General features: G+C 37.6%; 1 long non-coding RNA gene across 1 annotated transcript in view; it reads right to left on the reverse strand.

The window, feature by feature from the left end:
- Nucleotides 1-14,226: 14,226 nt before the first annotated feature.
- The window catches only part of LOC118598664, a 37,751-nt gene continuing 25,883 nt past the window's right edge, over nt 14,227-26,094 (reverse strand). The window contains exon 3 of the long non-coding RNA XR_004947748.1: nt 14,227-15,845. This is a non-coding gene — a long non-coding RNA (uncharacterized LOC118598664). The remainder of the gene's footprint in view (nt 15,846-26,094) is intronic.

The following is a 26,094-nucleotide window of genomic DNA, read 5'->3' on the forward strand; positions in this document are numbered from 1 at the left end:
GACTCGGACTTGCAAAACAATGACTTGGTCCCACCTCTGGTTATTATTATATTTACATAAGGTTGCAACAAGTGCAGTAAAACTTTAGGTGACCTATTTTTATAGGTAATACAACAGACCAAACAACATAGTGAAAGTTTCCTGTTCACAGGCTCAAAGCAGAAGAACCTTCTGCCCCAGAATCTGAAACCAGAGATGTTGACTGCACTGGCAGAGCAGGAATCTGATGCTGCTGCTGCAAGTGTTTTTCCTTCAGCAACAGCAGAAATGCCAAACATGCAGTCATTGTGCAGTCATCTGTTTAAAAACTATCAGAGAGTGTTTTCACCAAGAGGTTAAGATTGCATCCTGGATTCCTGCCTTTTTTTTTTTAAACTGACACACCGTAAAAGGAGGTCAGACAAAAGGGTCAGACATCACGGATGGATTGACAAATGCTGCAGTCTGGCTTTGCAACAGCTTAAATTCGTATGGAGATGGCACACACCCGTGTGTTTTAACGCCTCCATTAATTTGAGGATGAAATTAGTTCTAGGGCAAAAATATTTAGCCTTCCAGGATATTTTTACAGCGACATCTCCATTTAACCAGGAGATTGAAATGGTGGTTCTGCTAATATGACTTGGGTCAGTCAGGTCTGGTTGATTTATGATTAAAATAAAATGAGTCTGGTCTGATACTTTAGGTCATAGCATAAAAAAAAGAAAGAGAGACCTGAAACATGTTACTATAAATTGTATTTTTGACTTTGTTTTAGCTAATTGGGAGTTTGTAATTCCAAACTATAACAAAACTATACTATACAAATAATGCTTGTATTGTATTTCACGTTTAATTATGTACATTAATCATTGTTTAAATGTCAACCAATAATTAGCCACATTTTCTTTTACTTTATTTGACCTCATTTCAATTTTTTACATTCAGATCTCATGATGTCATGCATATTTGGACTATGATGGGAGCTGCTGTCTGTTGTAGCTGATGTCAGGTTGAGAAACAGATGACATTGTAACACATAAATGGCAAATTCCCCAATTCTCTACTCTCTGAGCTTCGCTCGGCAGGGTAGCAGTGAAGGAAATCTGGTGCAAACACCATGAAACTATGGTTTCTATCTGTTGATCATGTCCTTGTTATGCCCACATACACAATGAGCCAATCAAAATACATGCAATGTTTGAATGACGGCTAAAGGGGTGGAGCATCGCCTGTATTAGACTATTATAGAAATGATACATTTTCACAAAAAAACAGAACTTTTAATCTGAGAATAATTTGTAGAAATATATTCAAAAAATTAAGATTACATGACTCCAGAGAGCACAATTTGACACATTTAATTTGGCATTTCTCACTTTTTAAATTGTGCACACATCTTATTTGAGTAGTTTTCCACATAAGCTGAAGCACGTGTGAAAGACATCAGAATGGTATTGAGTGTGCCACACCCTTGTTTTTTTCTGCACACCTTCAACACTAGCATGCTCTCCCCTGTCGCCCGCCCCGCCCAGCAAAGCTTGATCTTTGTCTGGCTCCTGTCTTGCATCTTCTTCTGTCTCTGCTGATTAGTGGTGTAGCTGAGGAAGTTTTACGTGAGACGACAGCAACTCTGATTTGGCCTGCGTGTCTGGGCTATTTCCAGCTGCCGCCTGCGAGGCCTCAGGATGCAGCCCAGAGACAGAAGAGTGAAAGCCAAGAGGTGAAAAAGAGAGTTAAAGAAAAAAAAAAAAAACGTTGGGCGCCTGTTGAAAAACTCCCAGTTTGGCCTTTTTCTTTTTTACAATGTTTATTTTCTCTCTTTTTTTAAAATAAATGATAAATAACACCTTGTTTTTACAAAACAAGATTTTGTCTAAAATTGTCCGAATCTACTAGATAGCACTAGATAGTACCGCACTAAATAGTTTTTTAGTAGTTAGGGATTAGGGTGTAAATTCGGATATAGCTAGTATCTTTTAATTCAGACGTCACTCCCACTCAATGACATCATCAATGGTCGCTCGTTAGCCACGTTAGCGCGGAGCTGCTAGCGCTCAGAAATACATAACAACATTAGTTTTATAACTCTAAAAAGGTTGTGCTAAAATAAAAAGTCATCACTTACATTTAAATGTAAACCTATGTGCCTTAGAGCACATCCATGTGAAGAAATGCATTTCTCCTCCTCCAGACAACCCTACCCCTTCAAATGCCCCTACAATTGGAGGGGTAGGGAGAAGCGTAGGGGTAGGGCCATTGTATCTGCATCTGACACTGTTGTTCACCTTTTGTCATGTCCCTTCAGAGCTTGCACAGATGATACAACCTGATAATCCTTAGTTTGTCTGGGCTGAGGACAACCCAGACTGGGCCCCCCCTGTGGCTACATGGTAGCACAAAGGGTCTTGCCCAAGGACCCAAACTGGATCAAGCTCATCGTCCCCTCTGGGAAGCAAACCCCGTTTTCCCAAGCGCCAGTCAAAGACGCAGCCAAATGAGCCATTCAACTGCTGTGTGTCTTTAATCTGTCAATACCACCGGAAAAAAAAACAAAACACAAGAACACCTTTGCAGGTGTTGGCCTGGGAGAGGAGTGCTTCCTCCTCATTGCTCACACCCATGTTTCTCTATGCAACTTGTCATTACTTTGATCCAGAGGATTCCATCACGACTCTGTCATTTCTTCCTGGTGCTGAGGTCTTTGCTTACAGTTGCAACAAGTTCACCAGAATCCATTATTACTGCGAGGAAATGAATGTGTGGCATGAAGGGAGTGACTGTGGGCTGGATGTGTGTGGAGTCTAAATATAGAATTTCAGCAGCAGCTAGGTTTAAATAAAGAATTAAGAGTCCAAGATAAGCTGAGGGCTCCAGGATAGCTACTGCTACTGTAGAGCTCAAATTAAGGAGTGGACTGGAGAAATTCAAAGCTGCTAAAGATGTAGATTCAAGTACCCTGAAACATTTATAACTTTTAAAGGTAGAATCTGTACTTACTTTCTACAGCTACCTTTATTTAAATCAAAACACAGCTGACAAACGCAGACGATATTGTGCAAGTGTGAGAAAGAAAGCAGGTGTTGGTAGGAACTTCTGCAAACAAAAATGACCTAACTACCATGTATCCCTGTCATTTCCCAAGAATATTACCCAACAGGATAAATAAAGGTTCTGAAGAAAATGACACACTTTCAGTTAAAGGCTAAACTTGCAACGCCTCACGACACACAGACTTATGTTTCCACAATTTCTTTAACTTCCTCAAAAATACTTGGACCATAGAAGTCATTAAAGCAAACTTCCTGTGTGGTTGCATAATTCTTTTTAAAAGGTTTCTAATGCTTGAAGTCCCTCATGAACCAGCTTTTGCTAGAATGTTGCTATTTTGACTTTAACCAAATGTGTTTGCTCGAAGCTTCCAGTTTGAATCCGTGGTTCCTCTGATCACTTCTTTGAAGGAATTGAACTTTCACTGACCTGCATCACATGACACTCCAACCTGAATCTGGTGGTGTGTTGAGTCAGCACACTGAGCCTAAAAGGGTTCCTGTTTCGATTTTATCTTTGTAAGGGTTTGTGTGACGGTGTCTAGCTTGAGAACATCTTTCACCTGAAAGAAAGATCACAACCTCTAGATCAAGGGAGGGCAAACCGCCAAACCCTTTAATCTGGCCCACAAAACTAGAATAAATTATATTAATAATCCTTTAAAATTTTTTATTCTACTTATAATTCTGGTGTCTACTCATAGATGGTGGATTTGTTGTTTCCTGACGTTCATGTTCGTTTTCCAAGTCAGACAGTCATTTTTCTGACCATTAAAACACCACATGAACGCAGCATTTTTCTAAGTTTGCATTTGTTTCTGAGGACCATCTATCCATTGGTGCAAGTGCTGCTAAAATGAGAACAAAAGCCAACAATGTTTAAATAAAAACTCAAAAATGTTCTGTTTTTAAATCAATTTCTATTAAAATTATAGAATATTTTCATCCAGATTTCATTTTGTTTCTTTTATGAAGTGGATTACCAAAAACACTCCATGGATCTGCTTTTAGTGCGGTCCTTCTGTCAAACCTTAAAGCTCTTTGTGGCCCATGTGTCAAAATGTTTGCTCACTCCTGCTCTAGATCATCTGTGGAAAATTACTTTCTTTTAAAAACTTCAGGTGTTCCCAGATCAGCACAACTGTATAAATATTTAACTGATTCAAAATACCATCAGTTTGTCAGAATCTTTGGATTGTTTTTTTGTGCTTTTTATTATTTTTAAGGGTATTTTTTCTAGACTGGTAGTCCATTAAAAAAAGAAATCTCATTTATCTGAACTATTTTTGTAACGCAAGATAACAGAATCCTAAAAACATCAAATCAAAACAAAATAAATGTTGCCTTTAGTCTTTATGGCATATTTATAATATTTTTGGAGTAACTGATGTCTGTCTCTGTTTTGCAGAGGTCAGTGTGGACATCATGACCAGATTGTAACCCTGCAGCTCCCAGATTCATTGTGTTTTCTGACAGAATGATTTGTGTTCGCATCGCTTTTTCAGAGTTTTAGTCTGAACCTGCTGCTGGGATTGTGTTCTGATGAAAAATGTTGGAGTTTTTCTTTGTCTGTTCATCCCTCGCTGGGTATCGGGATACTGTGCTGACTGTCGGAAAATCCGTGGGAGACTGTAATCACAGTTACAGGCTTGATTCCCCGCCAGCCGACTTGCATGGTGCTGCATGTTTGCTGCGCAGCAACACACACTGGTGACAGCACAACGACAGTGAAGCTTGTTTTTAGCTAGCTTGACATTTATCATCCTCCCCACAAGAAAAGTTACAAAGAAAAGAGACAAACAGGTTGATTTATTTATAATTACACAAAAAAATGTGCCTTTGGCTGTGTTAGTCACTGCCTTTTTATAGACAGACTCATCTGTGAATTACTGCTGTATTTCACTGGAATATCCTTTGTGGTATTTAAGTGATACTAAAGTATAACATCTACCTTGCTGTGTGTGAACTTGTCTATTCTTGGCAGTAACTCTATCCTGGAATGTGACAATTTCATTTTTATGTTTGTTTTACATTTCTTGGTATTTTTTCCTCATATTTCCACCAATTTTACAAATAAAAAGAAGTGAGATCAGAAATTTATTTGCACTTTTGTAGCTAAAACCTGCAGGTTTTGATATTTTTAGGGTTTTTCCACATTTCATCAACTACTCCACTTTTTAATGTTACAGAAAAAGGACAAATATGTATTTTTCAAATCTAGAGACATTGTTGTATTAAACAAAAGGCTTCTGATATATGTTTGCAGGATAATTCTGATCTATAAACCACAAAAATGACAGAATTATGACAGCCTCTTCAACATTAAAAAAAAAAAAACTACACTTACCAGCCATTTTATCAGATACACCTTTCTATTACCGGGTTATCACTGGGTTGGACCCCCTTTTGCCTTCTACCATTCAGTAAGGTACTGGAAACATTGAGTTCAGTTAATATCGACATGACAGCGTCATACAGTTCCTGCAGATTTGGTGGCTGCACATCCATGATGCCATTCTCCTGTTCCACCTCCTCCCAAAGTGGCTCTGTTGTGTAGAACATTGCCATGATCAAGAAACCAGTCTGAGATGATTCCAGCTTTATGATATGGAGCCGTATCCTGTCTGAAGTAGCATCAGAAGATGGTACACTGTGGTCATAAAGGGATGGACATGGTCAGCAACAATACTCAGGTAGGCTGTGGGGTTGATCAATTGGTACTAAGGGACCCAAAGTGTGCCAAGAAAATATCCCCCACACTATTACACTACCACCACCAGTCTGAACATTGATAAATAGTAGGATGGATCCATGCTTTCATATTCTCGATGCTAAATTCTGACCTTACCATGGAGATTCATCAGAGCAACAATGTTTTTCCAATCTTCTATTGTCCAATTTTGGTGAGTTTGTGTAAATTGTATTCTCAGTTTCCTGTTCTTATTTGACAGGAGTTGTATCTGTTTTAGTCTTCTGCTGCTGTAGCTCATCTGCCTCAAGGTTGGACGTGTTGTGCGTTCAGAGTTGTTCTGCTGCAGACCTCGGTTGTAACAAATCTGAGTTCCTGTTGACTTTCTATCAGCTGGAACCAGTCTGGTCGTTCTCCTCTGACCTCTGGCATCAACAAGACATTTCCACTGACAGAACTGCAGCTCACTGCATATTTTCACTTTTTCAGACCATTCTCTGTAAACCCCGGAGAGGGTTGTTGGTGAAAATCCCATAGATCATCAGTTTCTGAAATACTCAGACCAGCTTGTCTGGGACCAACAACCGTACCACGTCCAAAGTAACTTCAATCCCCTTAATTCCCCTTTCCGATGCTCAGTTTGAACTGCAGCAGATTGTCTTCAATTTTTCTACATTCTTAAATGCATTCAATTGTCTCCATGTGATTGGCTTATTAGAAATTTGCATTAACAACAATTGGACAGGTGTGCCCAATAAAGTGGCCAGTAAGTGTAAGTCCATTTGGCACTTTTTAAAGTCTGTATTTTCTGTTCCTAAATTTAACATCAACCAGCATTTCGAAAGTATCAATTATTGCTGTTTTTCAACAGACTGCTGGAGCCTGGTAGTAAAACTGAGCCATTTTTTTCATCAATTCCCTTTGTGAGGTCAAATTTGACAAAAAGTTAAACTTATATGCATCCTGCTGTCACTTTTACAGAACACGAAAAATAAATGTAAAAAAATCTACAATTTCCAATCTGATGGACAGAAAAATATGCAGCTTTCACCATGTTTTTACCTAATTGTTTCAGCTTTCCTGCCTATTGAGAATCCTTTAACTACTTACCGAACACTTACCGCATCAGACCAGATAAATAAATGACAAAAAAGGCACTTGACAGCTGAGCAGCTCTGGAGCTGCAGTTCCACAAAGCCAGAAAGGCTGATTCAGTTTCCTGGTTCTTTGTTGGCGATGAGGATTTCAGCCGAGACTACTGGACAAAAACATAAACAGGAAGTGACCCATATTCTCACACACAATGCAGCCTGGGTGATTTTGTGGAGGGTAATTGGTGCGGTCTGCAGCTGAGAGGTCCATGGACTCAGAGGGAGGACAGGATGAGGGAAAAGTGTTTACGATAAAGTTTAGAAATTAACAAGTTGAGACAGAAGCTGCCAACTTATGCAGGTTGTTGAGGGGGATCTGGAGCCAAGAAAACAGAGGAATTGTTTCCAGGAAGTGCAGGGGCATGAGGTTCAATGCTGGTAAAAATGTCAGTTGGCCCCGGTATAAATGCATTGAAGCAGATAAAACAGAAAAAGTAAACAGGTCTCAACATGTGAAAAAATAAAACTTGATAGGAACAAATGTATCTCAAATTGAAAATTCACATTTTCAGAATGAGTGAATTTTTGCTAAGAGTTTTAATTTACCCCTTGATTCCTGAATTTATTTTCATCTATAAAAAATTGTCCTCACTTGTGTTTTTGCTTTCAAGTAGATGCTAAATTATGTAATTTAGGAGCTGAAGTGGTTTGATGCATATTTGCATTAAATAGGGGTTAATTTGATTGATAAATGATTTGATAATTTCTCCTCAAATTATGTTTTCATTCTTGTTTTTGTTGCCTTTTTTAATGCAACATAAAATACATATACTGTCCTTTAAGTTTCAGGTATTAAAATGTAGTTTATTATTCCACATTCATATTTAGGCCATGGATTAGTTACAGTATAATGCAACGATAGTTTTGTGCTTTTCATTGTTCAAGTAAAAGCAAATGGTCCCATCTTCTGCCCAACTTACCTCACAATGGATGGGATTTTCCAGGAATGTGATTAGCCAGAACATGGAGGTGCAGGAAATGATGATATTAAAGAAACAACCATAAATGTGAGTTACCTGAGGTAACAGGAAAAATTGATTTCAGTGGGAGGGGGGGGGCTGAGAATGATTTAATAACGTGACTTATGTGAAGCAAATTTGATAAAAAACAATTCTAAGATAATGAAATGAAGGTGACCACCGATCATCCTTCCAGTTAGGAATGTTTCACTACTCGATTGCAGCATTTTTGGTCTTTTCTTATGCCAGAAAAGTAGTTTAAAGATTCGAGTTTTCTTATTTTTAACCCTTTAATATCAGAGTTTCAGTGTTCATGTTCTTTAAACTACTGTAACTTTTCAACCTTTAACGGGATCAATGAAATTCCAGCAGATTTTGAAGGAGAAAAGCAGCTTGCATGGCGCAAAGATGCAAAAAGGGAAAATTGTAAAATTTGGGGGTGCCAAAAGTGGGACGAAAAGAGTTGATTGGTGCTTTTTTCATTCAATTATTATTAGTTTCCACAATGAAATGTTGGGTTTTGTTTTACTTTTTCCATCTGTGCCTTTGCCTTTCTTGAAAAGAAAGTACTATCTAAATTCCAACAGCAACTAAATAATTTCAATCTCCTAGTAAACAAGAGAAAGCTAATTTTCAGGAGGTCCAAAAGTTTAGAAGACGAAAAGCATCCTAATGTTGGTTTGGTTTAATTCAAAGTCCCCCTCCGATCAAAATCGTGTTTTTTGAGTTTTTGACATGTATGTCTGGCATTTTTCTTATGAAAGGCGAACAAATGTATGAAGCAATCATTTTGTTTTTGCATTTTTGAGTATTTCTCCTTTTAAATCGGTGAGTTAAGGATCAGGGGCGGAGCTACTCAGCTCAGCTCCAAAAGCCACGCCCCCTCAGAGGAAATTTTTGAAACAAAGGCTTTAGATCAACATGAAAAATGGCTTTTTAAGACAATTAAGTTATGGGATTTTGATTAAAAACGCCATAATCATAGTTAAAACACTACTGTGAATGTTTTAAAAAAAACTTTAAACTGACTTTTTGTCCTCGACATCACTAAAAGCTTATCTACCTTCACCCCACCTTCTTCCTCCTGCTTATCAGCTGCCATGATAATCAAACTATCAGACGCACAACTTATGAACCTTTATTTCATCCCAGTGTCACCATGTTTGATTAGGACTCGGATAAATGTGTCAGGTCTGTGAGAGGCACATAAATAACTTTTATGAACTCACAATAGAAAAGAAAAAAAAAATCCAAGGTTGTGGTTGGGGCAGGAAATCCCAAAATAAATCAAGAGTCCAGAAACAGGCTGGCAACAGGCGGGAAGAACAAAGGGAGCAAATGGAAACAATGACAGTAAGTGGTCTGGGAAGGTGAAGTGGAAGGAAAAGAAGCAGCAAAGCTAATTAGAAGAAAAAAACTGTTGGGAAATGTGTTTGGCAACTGTAACCAGGACTCGAGAGCCGGCTTCCTGCTGGTTTTCCAGAAATCCTGCCTTAATTGCTGCTGATAACCTGGATCAGGTGTGATTAGCCAATTAGGAGCTTTAATGGCAGGTTGTTCAGAAAACATGTGGGACGTTGGAAGCGAGGATTTTAACACCTGTGTGGGGCTTTTTAATGTCCTGGACCATCATTTTCCAATAAACTCCTGTGAATCTGAAAACCTAAAAAACAATTAGAAAAAGAAAACCAATATTTGTGTTTTTCTTGAGTGCCGTGCATCTGTGGCCTTTGAATGTTATTGTTTGTCTCTCTTTATCAATGCAGTCCCAGCTAATCTTATAATCCAGAACACTATGCGTCACTTTAAAACAGGTCGCTCTGGGGAGGTCCCAAATGAAATTAAAAAAGTACATGTCAGCGAATGAAGTATATACCAAGACAGGTGTGACAGCTACAATAGCAAAGAGAAACTTTGTCATCTCACTTTTGATTTAAATAATGTAACTTGCAGACAAAAATACCCCCCCTCTCACTATGCAATCTTGTTTAATATGCATAGAAATCACACCATTTACAACTTTTACTATCTTTAGTAAAGTACTTTAAAAGTCAGACTGGTAGCCTGAGTACCTGCAGAACACAAAAACAAACAACAGGACATTTAGTCAAAAATAAACTAAGCAGTTCAGCTAAACCTGTGCAATTATATGGAAAAGCATTCAAGGCCACTTAAGGCTAACTATAGTGTCTAAATCACACAGCAAAAAATAACCAAACCGGTGTAGATTTATTTTAAACGTTAAAAGTGAACCTTTAAAGTGCAAGTTTCTGGATTATTTAACTTATATTTATAGTGTTCTTGTTTGGTTTTCTGTCGTCTACTTTGACATGCAGATTTTGAAAAGTCTTCTGATTTCAGATCATTTTATCCCCTTGACTGATCCTCAAGAGGTCCAGCCCTGCCTGGGTTAGTTAATCAGGAGCAGATGGGGCTTCAAGACTCTTGTCAAGTGGAGGTTATCTTTTTCTTTTGAAATAATAGCAGAGGTCAAATATTTAAGGGTAGCAAGTCCCAGACAGGAATAAGAGCTGGAGGTAGCAGAGATGAAGATGCTGAGGTTCTCTTTGGGAGTGACCAGGATGGATCAGGAATGAGTCCATCAGAGGGACAGCAAATGTTAGAGGTTTGGGAGATACTGAGATGGTTCAGACATTTCCAGAGCAGACAGTGAGAGTAGCAACACCACAATTTGTTTTAATACAAAGTGATTCATAAATAAAATGTAAAGTTATTTGACCACCCTACACCATGTATTTATCTTTGACATTCTTTCAACTACCTCAACTCTTCAACCTGAAATTCCAGCAGAAATGGTGAAAAGTAGCCTTGCACTGATGTGCAGCAGTACCCATTGGTGAACTGCTTTTGTAATTGACTTAAATCAGGTTGTACTGTCACAGAAAAAAGTGTCTTTGCACCATTACGCAACACTCTACCTGCATATTGGTGCAAAGTCAATATGAAAAGCCGATGAAAAGCTGATTCCCATTGGTCGGTCAAAATGTTACATTATGTTAAGAGTGTGTGTTATTGAACATGTGGGGACTACCGGAGACAATGTAGAAAAATAACTTGTAAATTTGAATAAAAAAAGTGCATAAATTAAAGTCCAGAGTGTGGCCTACCGTCGCCCAACATTGGCTGGATAGGCTCCAGCAACACCATAACTCCATCTCATTTTTTTTTTTTTTTTGTAAATATCATAAACAGGGAATTGTTCTTTGTTTTTAAAGCGTTTCGCTTGAGGTAAACAAGAGATAAATTCTGAACAATATTTTTTTGGAAAACAAAGTTTTTGAATTGTGGTTAGTCCTGTTTAATTAATTTTTTTAAAGCAAAAATTAGCATAACATTCATATGCTATGAAGAAATAAAATGGTTTGTAGATCGTTTTTAGTTGATTTTTCTGTCAATGTCATTTGGTTCTGCTTCAACTTGAATGTAAAAATAAACATTTCTATACATTGTACTGTATTTTTATATATTGTTTTATACACTGTTCATGCATATATGAAATATATTAATCAAAAAAACAGTAAGTGGAGTTCTTAGTGTAGATACAAAAGGCACCTGTGTGATTTTTGTCTCTTTATACTACTGTTTAAGTATTTAGAGTTTGTCAGAATAAAGTTTTGAACCTACAGAGACCAACTTGATATGAAAAACAACCGCAGAAAGCGCATAAACATGTCTGCTCTTTCACACCAGCTGCATCTGATGTAATCCGCCGAAATCAACCTACTTCACCTGAGGAAGCTTGGCGAGTCAGCATGTGGGAACTGAAATAGAAAATAGCTGCATTTTCAATGAGTGCAAGGTTTGCAATAAAATAAAATGGGAATGAAAAACAAAAGTTCTACTTTCCTGAGACACTTGGAAATGCATCCAAATAGCAGATCTGATAACTTACAGTTTCTTGATGATATGGACTCCAGGAGGTTGACTATTTATACCGGAGATGTCAGCGGTGACACCAAAATAACACACGCTCTTTTAAATACCTTAAGTCTGTTTACTTGGTAAACACAATGCCACATGGTTTCTGGTCTCTTGCTGCTTTTCTGATGGCCTGCCGCCTGCCCTGACCTTCTAACTGGACCCTAACAATTCTAGCCTTTTCTTTGATGCTCCCATGCTCATTATTGATCTCTGCCTGTCTGACACTGACCTAGATTTGTGGACTTTTAGATGTTCTTAGTTGCTGTCTGAACTAATAAACCTGCTGCACATGGAACCAGCTGTCTGCCCGTTTGTGACACAAGTGTACACCATTTAAAACGGTAGAAGAGTTATAGTCAAAAGAATGTCAACACTCGAGCTAAAACTCCAGTGTTAACCTCTTAACGCCATTACTCGCTAATTTGCTTAATCCCATTAAATCAGGGACTCCAATTAATTTAGCGCCACATTAAAAAGCGAAAAACAGAATATTTGTTAATTGTTTAGGAAGGTCAAAGGGATCAATCACTCCAATGTAGAAGAAAATGTGCAGATTTATCCATAACAGCCTTGAATCTATTGCAAAAGTAAAAATAAATGTAAAACTAAAGTTGAGAAGTATTTTAAACCTTTTCATTTTAGAATTGTGCATTTTTGTCTCACTTGGGGCGGGGGGTGGCATATATGTGACCTTGGGCAAGACAAAACTTCCAAGTTTAAAAGAAAATGTTGACAACGGTGTTACAGTATTCTCACAACTTTACAGGCAATCAGGCATCAAAACTGATGGAAATTCATGTTGGCCACAGTACACGCGTCAGCCAAAATGCACAAGACTAAACTTTGTTCTTGGCCTTGCGTAATTGTTAAAACTGCACTGGTTACCAACTGGCACAACGGATATTTGAATTGCGGCGGTATGAAGCCATCACCCAACCTGCGGCTCCAGAGCCACATGTGGCTCTTTTATCTCTCCTTGGTGGCTCTCTGGCTGAAGAAAAATAAAATAGTTATTTTCAAAAATGTGGAGATTAGCTATTATTTTAGCAACATGCTAACATTTTTGGCTAATTTGTTCTCTACTGGGGTTTTTAGGCTAATTTAAAATTTAGCTTCTATTTTAGCTACTGACAAACAATTTTTTTACTAATTTAGTTTACTGATGAATGTTGTGCTAATTTGGGGTATAGCCAATAATTTAGCAACATGCAGATGTTTTTGGCTAATTTGTTATCTACTGAAATTTTTTTGGGATAATTTAGAATTTAGCTTCTATTTTAGAACAAGGCTAGCTTTTTTGAGTAATTTAGTTTAATGAGGAATTTTAGGCCATTTAGGATTTCAGCTACTAATTGAGCTATGAGTTAGTTTTTTTATGCTAATTTGGAGTTAAGCTAATATTTTAGCAATACGCTAACATTTTTGGTAAATTTGTTATCAATTTGTGTTTTTAGGCTAATTTAGTGTTTAGCTTTCATTTTTAGTAACATGCTAACATTTTTGGCTGATTTAATTTACTGAGGAATTTTATGCTAATTTGGAGTTCAGCTAGTAATTAAGCAACGAGCTAGCTTTTTCGCTAATTTGGCATCTACTAAAAGTAAAGGCTAAAAAATCACATTTTTAGAAATCCTAGTTACTTTTTATATTTTTGCTTAATTATAATAATTCACATTTATTAAAAAAAAAGAAGGTCATGAATCCAAATCCAAATTTCCTAAAGGAAGACTATACGGCTCCTTCTAGGGTTTGATCAGTAGAAAACGAGCCCAAATGGCTCTTGTACTGTTAAAGGTTGCCGGCCCCTGACCCAGACTAACAGGTGTGTCCAAAGCTGAAAGGGGGATGTTTTTACATATTTTTAGATAGGCCTCCAAACTCCAACTCCTAATCCCTTCCACTGGGTTAACCCAAACTAACCCAAACCCCTAAACAAAATAGGTGTGACCAAGGACAGAATTCATTATTAGCCATGTATTTCAATATTCAAAACAAGAAAACAATGGCCACACGTAGAAAATGACGTGCTAATAGTAATTTGTTAACTTTTTATAATTTTGACCACCGGGCCTAAAGCTAAAAGAAGGTTCTGAGTGGAGCTGCTGCTCCCCCACAAATAGACAATTAGTTTTAGCGCTTTGACTGGCGGGAGACCGCAGGAAAACAGTTGCACTTCCTGTTTGAGGTTAGTCTGATGAAAGTCAGGCTGGTTTACAACAACTGCGAGGTAGAATGCAAGTGCCAACTCTCTTCAATGCAAAACAGTCAAACTTTACAACCATTTTAAAAACACCCTCCAGTTCAAATCTTTTTCTTCTCGGTGGGGTTAGATCTATTATCCGAGGTTTCTCCTCACACGACCCGCATACGAGTTCGCAAGAATTAACGGATGTAAAAGGATTTCTCCACGGAAATAAAGTAGTAAAACAACAAACAGTTTAAACCTTCTTATCTTGTTTTTTTTTTCTTTTTTAATTTAGGGATTAGCAGGGATTATGAATTTACTGTGGAGGAAAAGGTCACGTCCTGCAGCTATGTATGTGAGAAAACTGGATTATCAAATGGCTTAGCATCAGAAACGGACATAAAAACGTTAGCTCAGACTGGAACTGCACACAAGCCTCTTTAAGACATTCCTGTAGCAATGGCGGCCACCTCAGTTCATTTCAGCACACATCTGCATGATATCAAAGCACAAGATAAACAATGGAAACATACTGAGAGAGAAAATAGCTACATCTTTTTTTTTTTTTAATATCCCCTAGAAGTTAAACTGTGCACAAATCAGGGAACTACAAAGAGAAAAACATGAATAAATAAATAACCCTGACTGAATCCACTCAGTAAAAATCACAGTCAGACAGTTATTTATTGATATTCAGTCCATTTACTGAGAAGCTCCTAAAAGTATCACCACTCTGTTCATTTTGTGATGTAAACTAAAACTTGAAAGTGCAGTACAAACACACATTACAGATCAATAGGATGTCAGCATTTAAACAGTTCTTTGAAAAGTCCAGATCTGCAGACCCTAATGAAATAAAAGAATTACAAAGTCTTTTTTCACCATGTGTCCAGATTTAGACTTTATTGTATTAACGAAGAGAAAAGAGCACAGAGCTCATGATCGAGAGATTACAACTGTCTTCCATATTGAATCATGCAAAGTTATAAACAAGAGTCAGGGGTTTAATGGAGACGAATTACATCAAGTCACGGAGAACACGGCGCTGTCAGAATGAATAGCAGTCGCACAACTCATCCGAGGACAGCGTTTATCGTTTACATAAAGTGCTTTTTGCTTTGCTGATTTTATGAATAATACTTCATGGCCTGTGGTAATGTAAACAACATCGGCTTCTAAAGCCTTTTTAGAAGTGCGGCGTTAAAGAATCGTTAGATTGTAAAGATAAAAAGAAACGATTTTGCGTGCCAGCAAAAATAGACAACAGAAGATCAATTTGTTTATCATAAATGTTGTATTTGTGCATGTAAACATGATCTACCAGTTTTTTTTAAAGCTGCTATTAATATTGATGCTGCAAATCAAAAATAATCTTTAGGGGAGAACATTTTGATCCTAAGGTCTGCTTTGGAACCCCAAACAATGGTCATGTTGTCCATGAATGACTCTTTGACCTTTAGCTAACAGAAAGTTTTGGCCCATCTGGAATCAGGGATCGCTCTATGTGGAGCACTTGTTAATTGCATTTTATTTATTATCTATTTTAGGTTCTTACTAAAACTAGAAAAAAAAATGTCTGCTCTGAAAAGGTAACTCAAGTATTTAAACCCTGTAGACAAATGGCAAGTATGAAACATTTATCGTCATGCTCTTGCAATGCATTGAAAGACCCTTAACTGTAAACGAACCACTTCTCTAAACTTTCAGCTGCATCCGCCTCCAGGGTGCAGGTTAGGTTGAGGGTGGAGGGAGTGCTATGAATGAGCGCTCGTCCGTTTTAATTCAGGCTGTCACAGCTGTCCACTTGCAGCACTGAGAGCAGCATGCTGTGCTGGATAGTCTCAGTGACTCTTCACTTGGGGTTATACCACAGAGCCCCGGGGTCATGTTCTGCAAAATACCAGTTATGTAAGATACTTACACACATACACACCAGTACACAAACATAAAACACAGAACTTGAATTTATGCTTGCAGCAACTAGTCCTCTAACAATTTATGGATACCTCCCACTGTGCACTACATGAGGTGGATAAACAACTTTTTTCAATTAGATTTATTAATAAAATATGTCAGATTATATGTCAGTAGTGACAAACAGGGCAGTTAATGCTTACTGTATAGTCGATCCTTGCTTTTAAAGTGTTTCTTCAACTGTCTGAATGTTTGAATTCCCAAACTGGATTCTAGAAGTGTCTCGTTAGCTTGCAGCAGAGGAAAACACATAAAGTAGACATTTATGAAATTTGCCAGTTAGCATGGTGATACATTTATGTTTTAGAGGAAGTTCATATGCTCCAAAATGCAAAGTTTAAAACATAAAAAATTAGAAATTGCCTGCTGAAACATCAAAATGCTGCTTTAATCTTGTTTTTAAATGTTGCTCCATCTTCTGGTATAACACAGAGCTTTTTCAGATTCATGAATGTTACGTGGTTTATTTATTTTACATTTTTTAGCACTGACCAGGGGCCACACTTTGGACATGCCTGCTTTGAATGTTAACGTAACATTAAGTCCCAAACCTCCAAATCCGCACCTCGTTTTTGGTCAAAAACTTAACATCACATCACAGTTGGAAATGAAAACAACATCTAGTGAGCTGCCCTGCAGCAGCAGCTGAAGCACACTCATTTTTATTACATAAATAGACAAATTCTGGTAAGAGACAGAGAGAAAAGGTAAGAAGGTTGAGAGAATCTGCTTGATTTCCAAAATAAAAATATCTTTGCAAACTCCACACATAACCTTTGGGTAAATTTGTGATCACTCAAGTAAAGGAACAGAGAAAGGGGAACTTTCCTCATTAAGAAGTGCAAATGTTGCAGTCTAAATGAAAGTAATCAGACTACAAGGTTCAGTCTGTTCTTTAAAGTGCCACTCTGATCATCTTTTAATCTGTTGTAAAAGCTTTCCCAGTCGTCTTTTAATTACACTATATTACCAAAACTTTTGGCTCATCCATCCAAATGATCAGAATCAGGTGTTCTAATCACAGGTGTATAAAATCAAGCATTCAGGCATGCAAAGGTTTCACACTCATTAGTGAAAGAATGTTCTGCAGTGAGTTCCAGCGTGGAATTGTCATAGGATGCCACCTGTGCTATAAATCCAGTCGGAAAATGTCCTTGCTCCTAAATATTCCACAGTCAACTGTCAGCTCTCTCATAGCAAAATGGGAGAGTTTTGGAACGTCATCGTCTGAGTCATTAAGTGGTAGACCACATAAACTGACAGAGGGGTCCACAGATGCTGAAGCTTGTAGTGCAGAGATTCTAATATAGTGTAAACAATCAACAAGCTTTTTCAAACAGCAATTTATTCTCTGCTTCTGATTCACCAATTTAAAAAACAAAACTCAGAAATGCAAACTTAATTTTCCTCATGTCCTGCATCATTTAAAAAAAACAAACAAAAAAAAAACACACACACAATTGTCCTTGGGTGTCCATTTTCTTTTCATGTGGATGTATTTTGCAGTTGGAGAAAAAAAAACTGAAGATAATTTAGTGTTCTTTTGTCTGTACATTTCCTAAAAATGACCAGATATTTTAAAGAGGTGTGATTACGTCCTGTTTGTCGGAGTACATCATGTGTAAACTGATAAATGGCTCGCTGGACAAACAGAACCAAAGCAGATTGTTTGCACTTAAATCTGATCTTGCATTCGGTGTGACTTAGAGAAGAAGCAAATGTCTTGTGCTTATGATCCCTGCACGCTGTAACAATGTACAGTGCATTTGGGCTAAAAAGTAACATTTTAAAGCACTGTGATTGATCAGTGTCCTCTCTTTAAATGCAATTTTTGACATTTTTTTTTAAATGAATGAATCCTTTGTGTTGTTTGGCTGTGTAAACTTCTGTTGGCTATTTGAGTATTAAAACACTTTAATTTGATAAGAACATGAGATGCTAGGATCTGACGCCGTTTCATTACATTTAGCTGCTTCTGCCCTTAAGCTGATGTTCAGTCTGTCTGCATCTGACTCCTCTCTGCCAGGAAATGTTCGGCTTCTCGATACTCTTGTAACAAGTGCATTTATTTAGTTATTTTGCTTTTAGGATATCCAAGCTTAAGCTGAGCTGCGGTAGAAACCTCACCCTTTTTTCAAGAAACGTGCTACAGCTTTTGTCAGCTCTCACGAAAACAGGCCAGCACGCTTGTTTATTGATTTGATGATTCCCAGAAGTTCCTAAGCCTGAAGTTTTGTGAAAAGGCAGAGAAATTTATAAATAACAAACCTGTTACTTGTAAACTGAGGTTAATCTGATCAGGGGATAAAAACACGTGAAATGAAGAATTATAGTGAACAGCATGTGATCAGCATTTCAGAGTAAAACATTTTACTGTTGGGTATGACGATCAAGATAAGAGAACATTGTTGTAAATGTGGTACATGGTATATATTTATATAAGTACCATTCATTACTTTAAAGCTGAAAGTGCTTTACAGTCACAGTTCCATGCACACATTCACACACTGATGGTGACTCTGCTCCAGCCTAGTTGGAGCAATATGGTGTTCAGTGTTTTGCCCAAGGACACTTCAACACATGGGCGGGGCCAAGGCAGGAACTCATCCTGCGATCTTCCAATCAGAGGTCGACCACTCAACCTCTGCACAGCTTCTTGGTTAATAATCTTATTTTAATTTGAAAAACACCAAAACTGTCAACTGAGTTACATTGTGTGGGAGTTAAAGAGAAGTTATGATATTAAAGGGCCTATATAACGCGAAATCCACTTTTGAGCTTTGAGGTGTATCGTAATGATAATTTCTCACAAAAAAACAGTAACTAGTGCAAAGATTAAAAAAAAGCAAAAAAATGCAAGTAGAACAGCACCACATGCATATTTTTTAAAAGGCAGTAGTAAAATATCCAAGTCACAGACAATGTTGCCAGATTGGGCAGTTTCCCCACATTAATTGGGTTGTTTTTGCCCAATCTGGCAATCTGCGTTGAACTTGCATGAACTCTGTAAGAAATTTAAGCTCTTTACCGTACGTATTAAAGAAAAACTGCAACAAAAGTTTCAAAAGTATCTTCTAGTATTGATACTTTACCTCAGTATCAATACTAGTGATACGCAGATCGATACGCTCATCCCTAACTGCCAGTACCGCCCCCAGGCTTACACAAACACCCACTTTCTCTGCAGTGCTAACAGTGGAGCTAATGTTATGTGCCAAAGTGGGGACAACCCCTTCCAGGAAGCACTGCAACCAGGTTAATGCACACACCCACTTTCTCTGGTGAGCCACAAAACACCTCCATTTTATGTACATGCATCTTTGCAAAAGTTCGGATATTGCTTGTTTTAGTGGGCAAAACGCAGAAATGCTGCAGAGCCCAACTATAGAATAACATCATGACGCCACCCATAAGGAGTGAAAGATGGAGCCTCAGGGATCGAGTTGTTCAGTCGGGTAGGAAAATAACTTGTGAAAATAACTCATTTTATTTAAAAATTGTTCTTAATGTGCCAAAGGTAATATATTTATGTACATAGTTTAGTCAGAAATGCTTACATATAGCATGGTATAGGCCCTTTAAAGCAGCAAAAATCCAGGTTTGAATTCATTCTGTTTGCAGACCTTCTCCAAGTTCTTAAAGATCTACTGTGATGAAAATTCTGCTTTTGGTAATTTTTTTAACATGTTCATGTAGCATTTTTCTCATTAAGAAAATTTCTCAAATTGTTATGAATCAGGAGCAGACAAAAAATGTGTTGATGTGATAATGTAGTAAGTTACAACAAGCTCCCTGCTCTGATCCATTTTGATGCATCCTCTTGCAGACAACCAGATCCACTTACGTCCTCATTTGAGCTGGCATCTCCTTCTAAACTGTGGATAGCTCCAATATTTGTCGTCATTTTTGTTGGACTGCTAATATTAGCTTGGGGTTGTGAGAGTCTGTAAGCTAGGGGGAGAGTTTAAACAGATGGCTGATGGGAAAGAGACAGGCACCCTTGCTGCCCCTACCTAGACGGACAGCTTTAACTGTATTTCAGTCAAACATTTTAGAATTTATCAGGAGTTCTCATTCACAACTATTTTGTTTATAGCACAAATCTTTAAATAATGTTGACAAATATATATGTATAATATCTTGAGGCTCTTTTAAAAAATTATTCTTCTAAACATTTTTCTTTTTTTATACCTAAAAGCCATTTGCAAAGCTCCTTGAAAAATCATCAAAAAATCCATTAACTTTGTTGATCATTAATTTATTAGAATTCTGGATTTTTCTGAAGCACTTATACCAAAAAAAAGCTAGATACTAGGAATTTGGAAAACCAAGTTACAAGAAAATATCCTCAGGTCCTTCGTAATTTGCACATATTTGTGGAGTCTTTTGAAGTGCCCCCTTTTCTATTTTGGGTGGAAATCAGGACACCTCATTAGACACAGCTGGAGTATCCTATCTTTGGAGGAGCATGCTCCTGTGGTCTGACTGCTGCTGAAGAAACTCGTTCATCACTCCTATTAATACTTAAAGCTGGTGTATATTTACCTTCACGGAGACAGGCTCTTCGTTTAATATCTGATTTGCTTGCTGCAACCCAGTTTGTCCTGAGACCACCCTCCATCTGCATGCTGCTTCCACGTGATTAAAGATGGAGGTAAGGTGAGGTAAGAGGACAGCAACATGTCTTCTCCAGGGAAACCCATATTTGGATTCTGCAAACCACGTGCATCATGCAAGCTTTTGCATCACAAGACTCTGTTCCATGAATCTATCAAACTTGAAAAGATTAAACGTATGTAGTTTGTGCATATTTTGCAGCCATTCGTATGTAGATGATGGCATCTCACACGAGGCTCCTGAAGTGGAACAACAACACAGAGAGGAAACATCTGTAGAGAGGGTCAGCAGCACAAAGCTGAATTTCCGCTCATGAAGGATGACTCATAAAAAGCTGCTTTTTTCTTTGCTTGGCAGAGACCGAACAGCCAAAGAAAACTTTTGAAAAAGTGCGTTTAACTTTAATCAACACTTCAGCTACAGATGCACACAAGAAAGACTTCCTCTAGAGAGGTATTATAATTAGACTTTCCAACACATTTTCTGAGTCATTTTAAACAGCACAAATGACAATGGAACATTTTGTATCTTTGCCAAGTTTTACAAAAAACAAGTTTTATTTACAAAATGCATAGATTTTCCATGCAAACAAAATTACATTTATAATTTAGTAATCAACCTGACTTTTATATTTTTTAATTCATTATTTGTATCATACAAGAAAGAAAAAATACAATAACAAAAGATTTGTTTGTACCATTTCAACAACAAACAAGAATGACAAGAACACAAACTGAAGAAAAATTAAAGATCGAAAGTGACTTATTTCAGGAACTACAATATCTCCTTTTGCATAAGTAGGAAATACTTAACACAATTTGTTTGGACCATTTCTCTCTGAAACCAGTAGAACCAAAATACTGGCTTGTGGAAGAAAGTAGAAGTCTACTAAATCATTAATGACAATTTAAAAAGAAAACCATCAAACATGGCAAAGCCATAAACTAAAGGGGGACACAAAATAGATGATATCCCATCTATCCACTCATCCAACCATCCATCAGAACCCGCTGAATCCCTTTTAGGATCAGGCTGCAGGAGGTAACCCAGTTACTGTTGGAAAAAAGCAGGATACACCCTGAAAAGGTTGTGAGTCCATAAGAGAGTGAAACACTCACATGCACATCTATAGGGGTAATTCACAGACACCGATTAACCTATAGAGTATGTTTTTGAACAGTGGGAGGAAGCCAGAGTTCCTGCTTGCATGGGAATAAAAAAAAGCAGCTGAAAGCTCCCAGCTGGGACTTGAACTACGGCCTTGTAGCTATGAGATATAAGCTTCAACCTCAACAAGTGAGAGGCTTAAATTGTCTTAGGATGACTTGTGAAAAAAAGCAGATGAGGAAATGATCACATATGTCAGACTGAAAGGGGGAACACTCAAACTCTGAAAACCCTTTGGATCACATTTTTATTTTCCATCTCATATTTTTATTCGTATTTTATGGCACTTGAAGCATGTATAGCATATATGTTTAGAAAGCCACTCAAATAAAGCATTTTCCCACAATAGAGGACATATATAAAATAACTTCAGACTAAAACTGAAAATCAGGAGCAGAAGAAAACCTGCGGTTTGAAAAAACCCGGGTTTGTGATGCAGCAACTGACATTCTCCACAACAATTCTGATGCTTCCACTTTTCACTTTTGCAACCACCATTTTTCTCGTCTGTGCTGCCATCTGGATAAATCGCTTTCCATTTTTTTTTTGCAAGGAATAATGTTAGCTTGGTCTTGTGAGGTGCTATAAGCTAGCAGGAGAGAGTGTAAACAAAGAGCTGATGGGAAATTCAACACATTCTCATCACATATTGAATTTTGGTTAAGGACCTTTTAGACGTTTCAGGTGTCCCCGACTCGCCGTATATTGATGCGCTGCCTGTTTTTAAAATCAACGGTTCACAACCCTCGGTGCGCTGTACCAGATGTAGTACCGCATGCAGACTAGTGCCCGGGACTCGGCTGGTACCAGTACCCTGACCCAGCACCAAATGTGATACCGGAAGCAGTACCGGACCCAAAGCAGTATCAGACACAGTACCAGTCACAAACCGGTACCGGGTTAGGATCAGGGTACCAGTACCTGGTTAGGGTACCAGAGCGCTCCATGTCCCGGTACAGGACCAGTTCTAGTTTGCAGCCCGGAGGTTGGGGACCTGGGATTTAATGGGAAAACAATCAGATTCTCCTCCATGTTTGTTTTGGACGACACTTCTTCTTCTGGTACTGTCAGTAGCAAATACTGATACAAACCTACAGCGCCCCAGAAACAACCACTGAAGGGCAACCAGATGTTAGTGGGAAAGGAATGAATATATGAGCCTATTTATATATAATTAGCTCCTGAGCATAAGCTACAACCCTGGCTAAACCATAGAAAGGTTACTTAGGAAAAAATGGTAGTTTGAGTGGTACTCTAAGGGAAAACCACAAAGTTGATTGATTTAATGTTAACAGAAAGGAAGAACACATGCTTAATAAATAGAAGTTTTTAAAAATCACAATCATTCAAACTGAGATCTTTCAAGAGTTTGAGATTGTGTTTTAATAAAACCATTTTTTAATAATCTGCATTGCCCTGCAAACTCAAAATCAAGGCCCGGAGGCCAGATCTGGCACTCCAGGGAATTATATCCGGCCCTCCAGATCATTTTATTCTATTGTTATTAATGGACCGACGTTATCTTGCGCTCATTATTAGCTTGTATGATTTTTGACAAAATATATTTTTATGGAGGGTAAAATATTGAAAGTTATTTAAGGTTTCCTGCCTGGTTTTATTCATACTTATGTTTTAAAAAAACATAGTGTATTGCATGTTTTAGTGTATTCAATAAATGTTTATCGTGTTCGGCCTCTGACCTAAAGTGTGTTTTGTGCGATTGAGTTTAACACCCCTGCTTTAAACTGTGTCTGTGGAGTCAGCAGTGGCTTTAGCACTCACACATGCACACAAACACACACACCATCAGCAAGCCTAGCAAGGTGAAAACAGTAATAACAATGATGTTGTTGCTGGCAAACAAAAAGGCAATGAGGAAAAAAAATGTTAAATTCATCAGCACCATGTAACGGTTTTTCCATGGATGTAGACTAACAAGATATACTGGGATATACTGGAGTGTCCTTGAATCACACATTTCCATTGCAAAAATGTAGCAACGTAAAGCAGGCCAAGGTAATAAATACTACCTTTGCCTATTCACACACTGCACGCATTGTCAGCCTCTTTAAGCTGGCCACACATCTGTGAGAATTATTGAACGGACGTCACCGGAATGGTCATCCTCGGGTCAGTTAATGTCAGGCTGCCCCACTTAGCTGCACTATTCATTCTCTGTCTTTGGCTTGGCCTTAGTGGGACTGCTGAGGGGATAAATGCCCTTAAGGTCAAACGTTATTGAATTTGCGGTTCACACAGCACCACATAGTCATGAGGGCTTTACAAAAAGTGAACCATCAAACCTCAGTAAAGTGATCTGGAAAATGTCTGAGGGTAAAAGCAGATCATTATCAGGGCTGTACAGGAGCAGCTGGAACCAAAACCACCTCCTTGTTTTATTATTAAAATGTTAATCATTATCATTTATTGTTCTTTTTACAATTCCTGCTAAAAACAGCAGGGATTAATTTTTTTTTTAAAAAATTTACTTTCTTTAGGAAACAAAATCATTTGATAATTTCCCTGTTGTGTTTCTATCCCTACATTTTGTCATATAAATGTATTTTATCACCACAAAAACAATTTACTAGTGGTTGATAAAGCCATAAAATGTCTGATATTGAAAATAAACATCTAATTTGAATGGATTTTAGGTCTTAAGAGATGTTCAAAACTTGATAAATAAGTGGAATAATATAAATTCAAACAATCCAATGATCTCTTTTTTCAAAATTGGCATAGTTTTTAAATTAATGAAATTTTATTCATAAAAAAGCACGTCTTATACTTGCACATCTTGAAGCCCTTTACAGTTAAAAACAGAAAGACAATAAATTAAATAAATAAAGAGAGAAACCCCACCCCTTTTTAGGGATACATTTCATTATGTTTTACAAATAGTTGCTCACTATTCAAAATAATTTAAATTATTTTTAAACTTGTTTTTTACCCAGAAACTTTACAGTCTAAAAAAAAAACAAAAAAAAAACAAAAAAAAAAAAACAGAAAAATTCCAAACTCACCTTTCAATTTCACAGTACTTTTCACTGTAATCTTTCCTGCCAATCGGTGAGGTGGGTGGGGTCTAAATGCCCACTGGACCACTCCTTTAACATCAAATCATATTCCAGGAGCAGCTGCTTGTGGATATTTCAGCAACACTTTTTGAAATGTGATCCAAACAACTGAAAATAGCTTCTGCTGATGTATTATCTGCATATTTGATCAGCTACAGTAAGCACAGCTGCAAGAATTCTGCTTCAATCTGATACGCTGTTTGACTTCCTCAGTCATCGAGCAGTGCAGTGCCGCCAAGAGGAGGTGTTCTGGTAGTTCAGGCCAATTTGCAATTTTAAAGTGCTTACTTTAGGAAATTAAAGAATTATTAAAGGAAAGAAAGAACACAAAATCAATAAATGAAAAGATAATTTGTGGGTAATGTTAAATTATTTTGGTTTGTGGAAGTATCTAAATTCTTCAGTACCATACATGGTGGCAATATAATACTTTGGTACGTCCAGGTTCTGGTTTCTTTTTAAACAATTTGACAGAAGTCTCAATTTTGGTCAACTCTTTAATATGCCTTGCTACAAAGGTCAAAGGTTGTCTGTTTAGATTTTGCCAACTTGTCCAGCTTCCACGCTTTTCCTGTCACCCCTGGTCCATACGGGTGATCCTGTGTTTGGTCATCAAAAAGATGCGAGAGTGGTCTTAAAAACACAAGATAGCTCTGATGAAACAACAAAAACACCTGAAGGTTTGCCGTTTATCTAAATGATCACCTGTCGAAATATCATGGTGATCTAGCAAAGCACGCAAGACTGTTACGAAAGAGAAAACAGATCCAAGGAACTTGGGTGCAGAACTCCAAGATCTCTGTCGAACCCCTGGGACCACCGGACTCGACTAAGTCTCTGGAAATAAAAAACATGAAGACTTTGAGAACTGTGGGATTGCGCTTGCTTGAATCTTTAATTGAAGGAAAATAAGTTTGAAACGTGACCTTAAGAAATCGCAGAATGTGAACTTTGACCCGATTCTCAGTTGAGCTGCAGAACTTCACAATTCCCTTGATACAACAACTTTACAGTCTCTAGGTCATAACAACAAAGAACGATTATGTGGCCTTAAACTTGTTCCTGAACTGTGATGTATCACTGATTATGCACATATCCTTGATTTTTTTTTCTTATTACTTTTTATTATTATTGTTATTATTATTAGTATTTGATTAATACAATCTGCGCAAATAGTCTTTTTATAATGAGAATATTTTAAAATTTTTTGCATTGACTAATGTAGATGATTTTTCTTCCTGATATTGATGATTATTATCTGGGAAAGTCGTTTGCATTGATCGGTGCTGGAGCTCTGGGGTTTG

This window comes from Oryzias melastigma, linkage group LG4 (genome assembly GCF_002922805.2).
Source record: "Oryzias melastigma strain HK-1 linkage group LG4, ASM292280v2, whole genome shotgun sequence".
NCBI classification, from domain to species: Eukaryota; Metazoa; Chordata; class Actinopteri; order Beloniformes; family Adrianichthyidae; genus Oryzias; species Oryzias melastigma.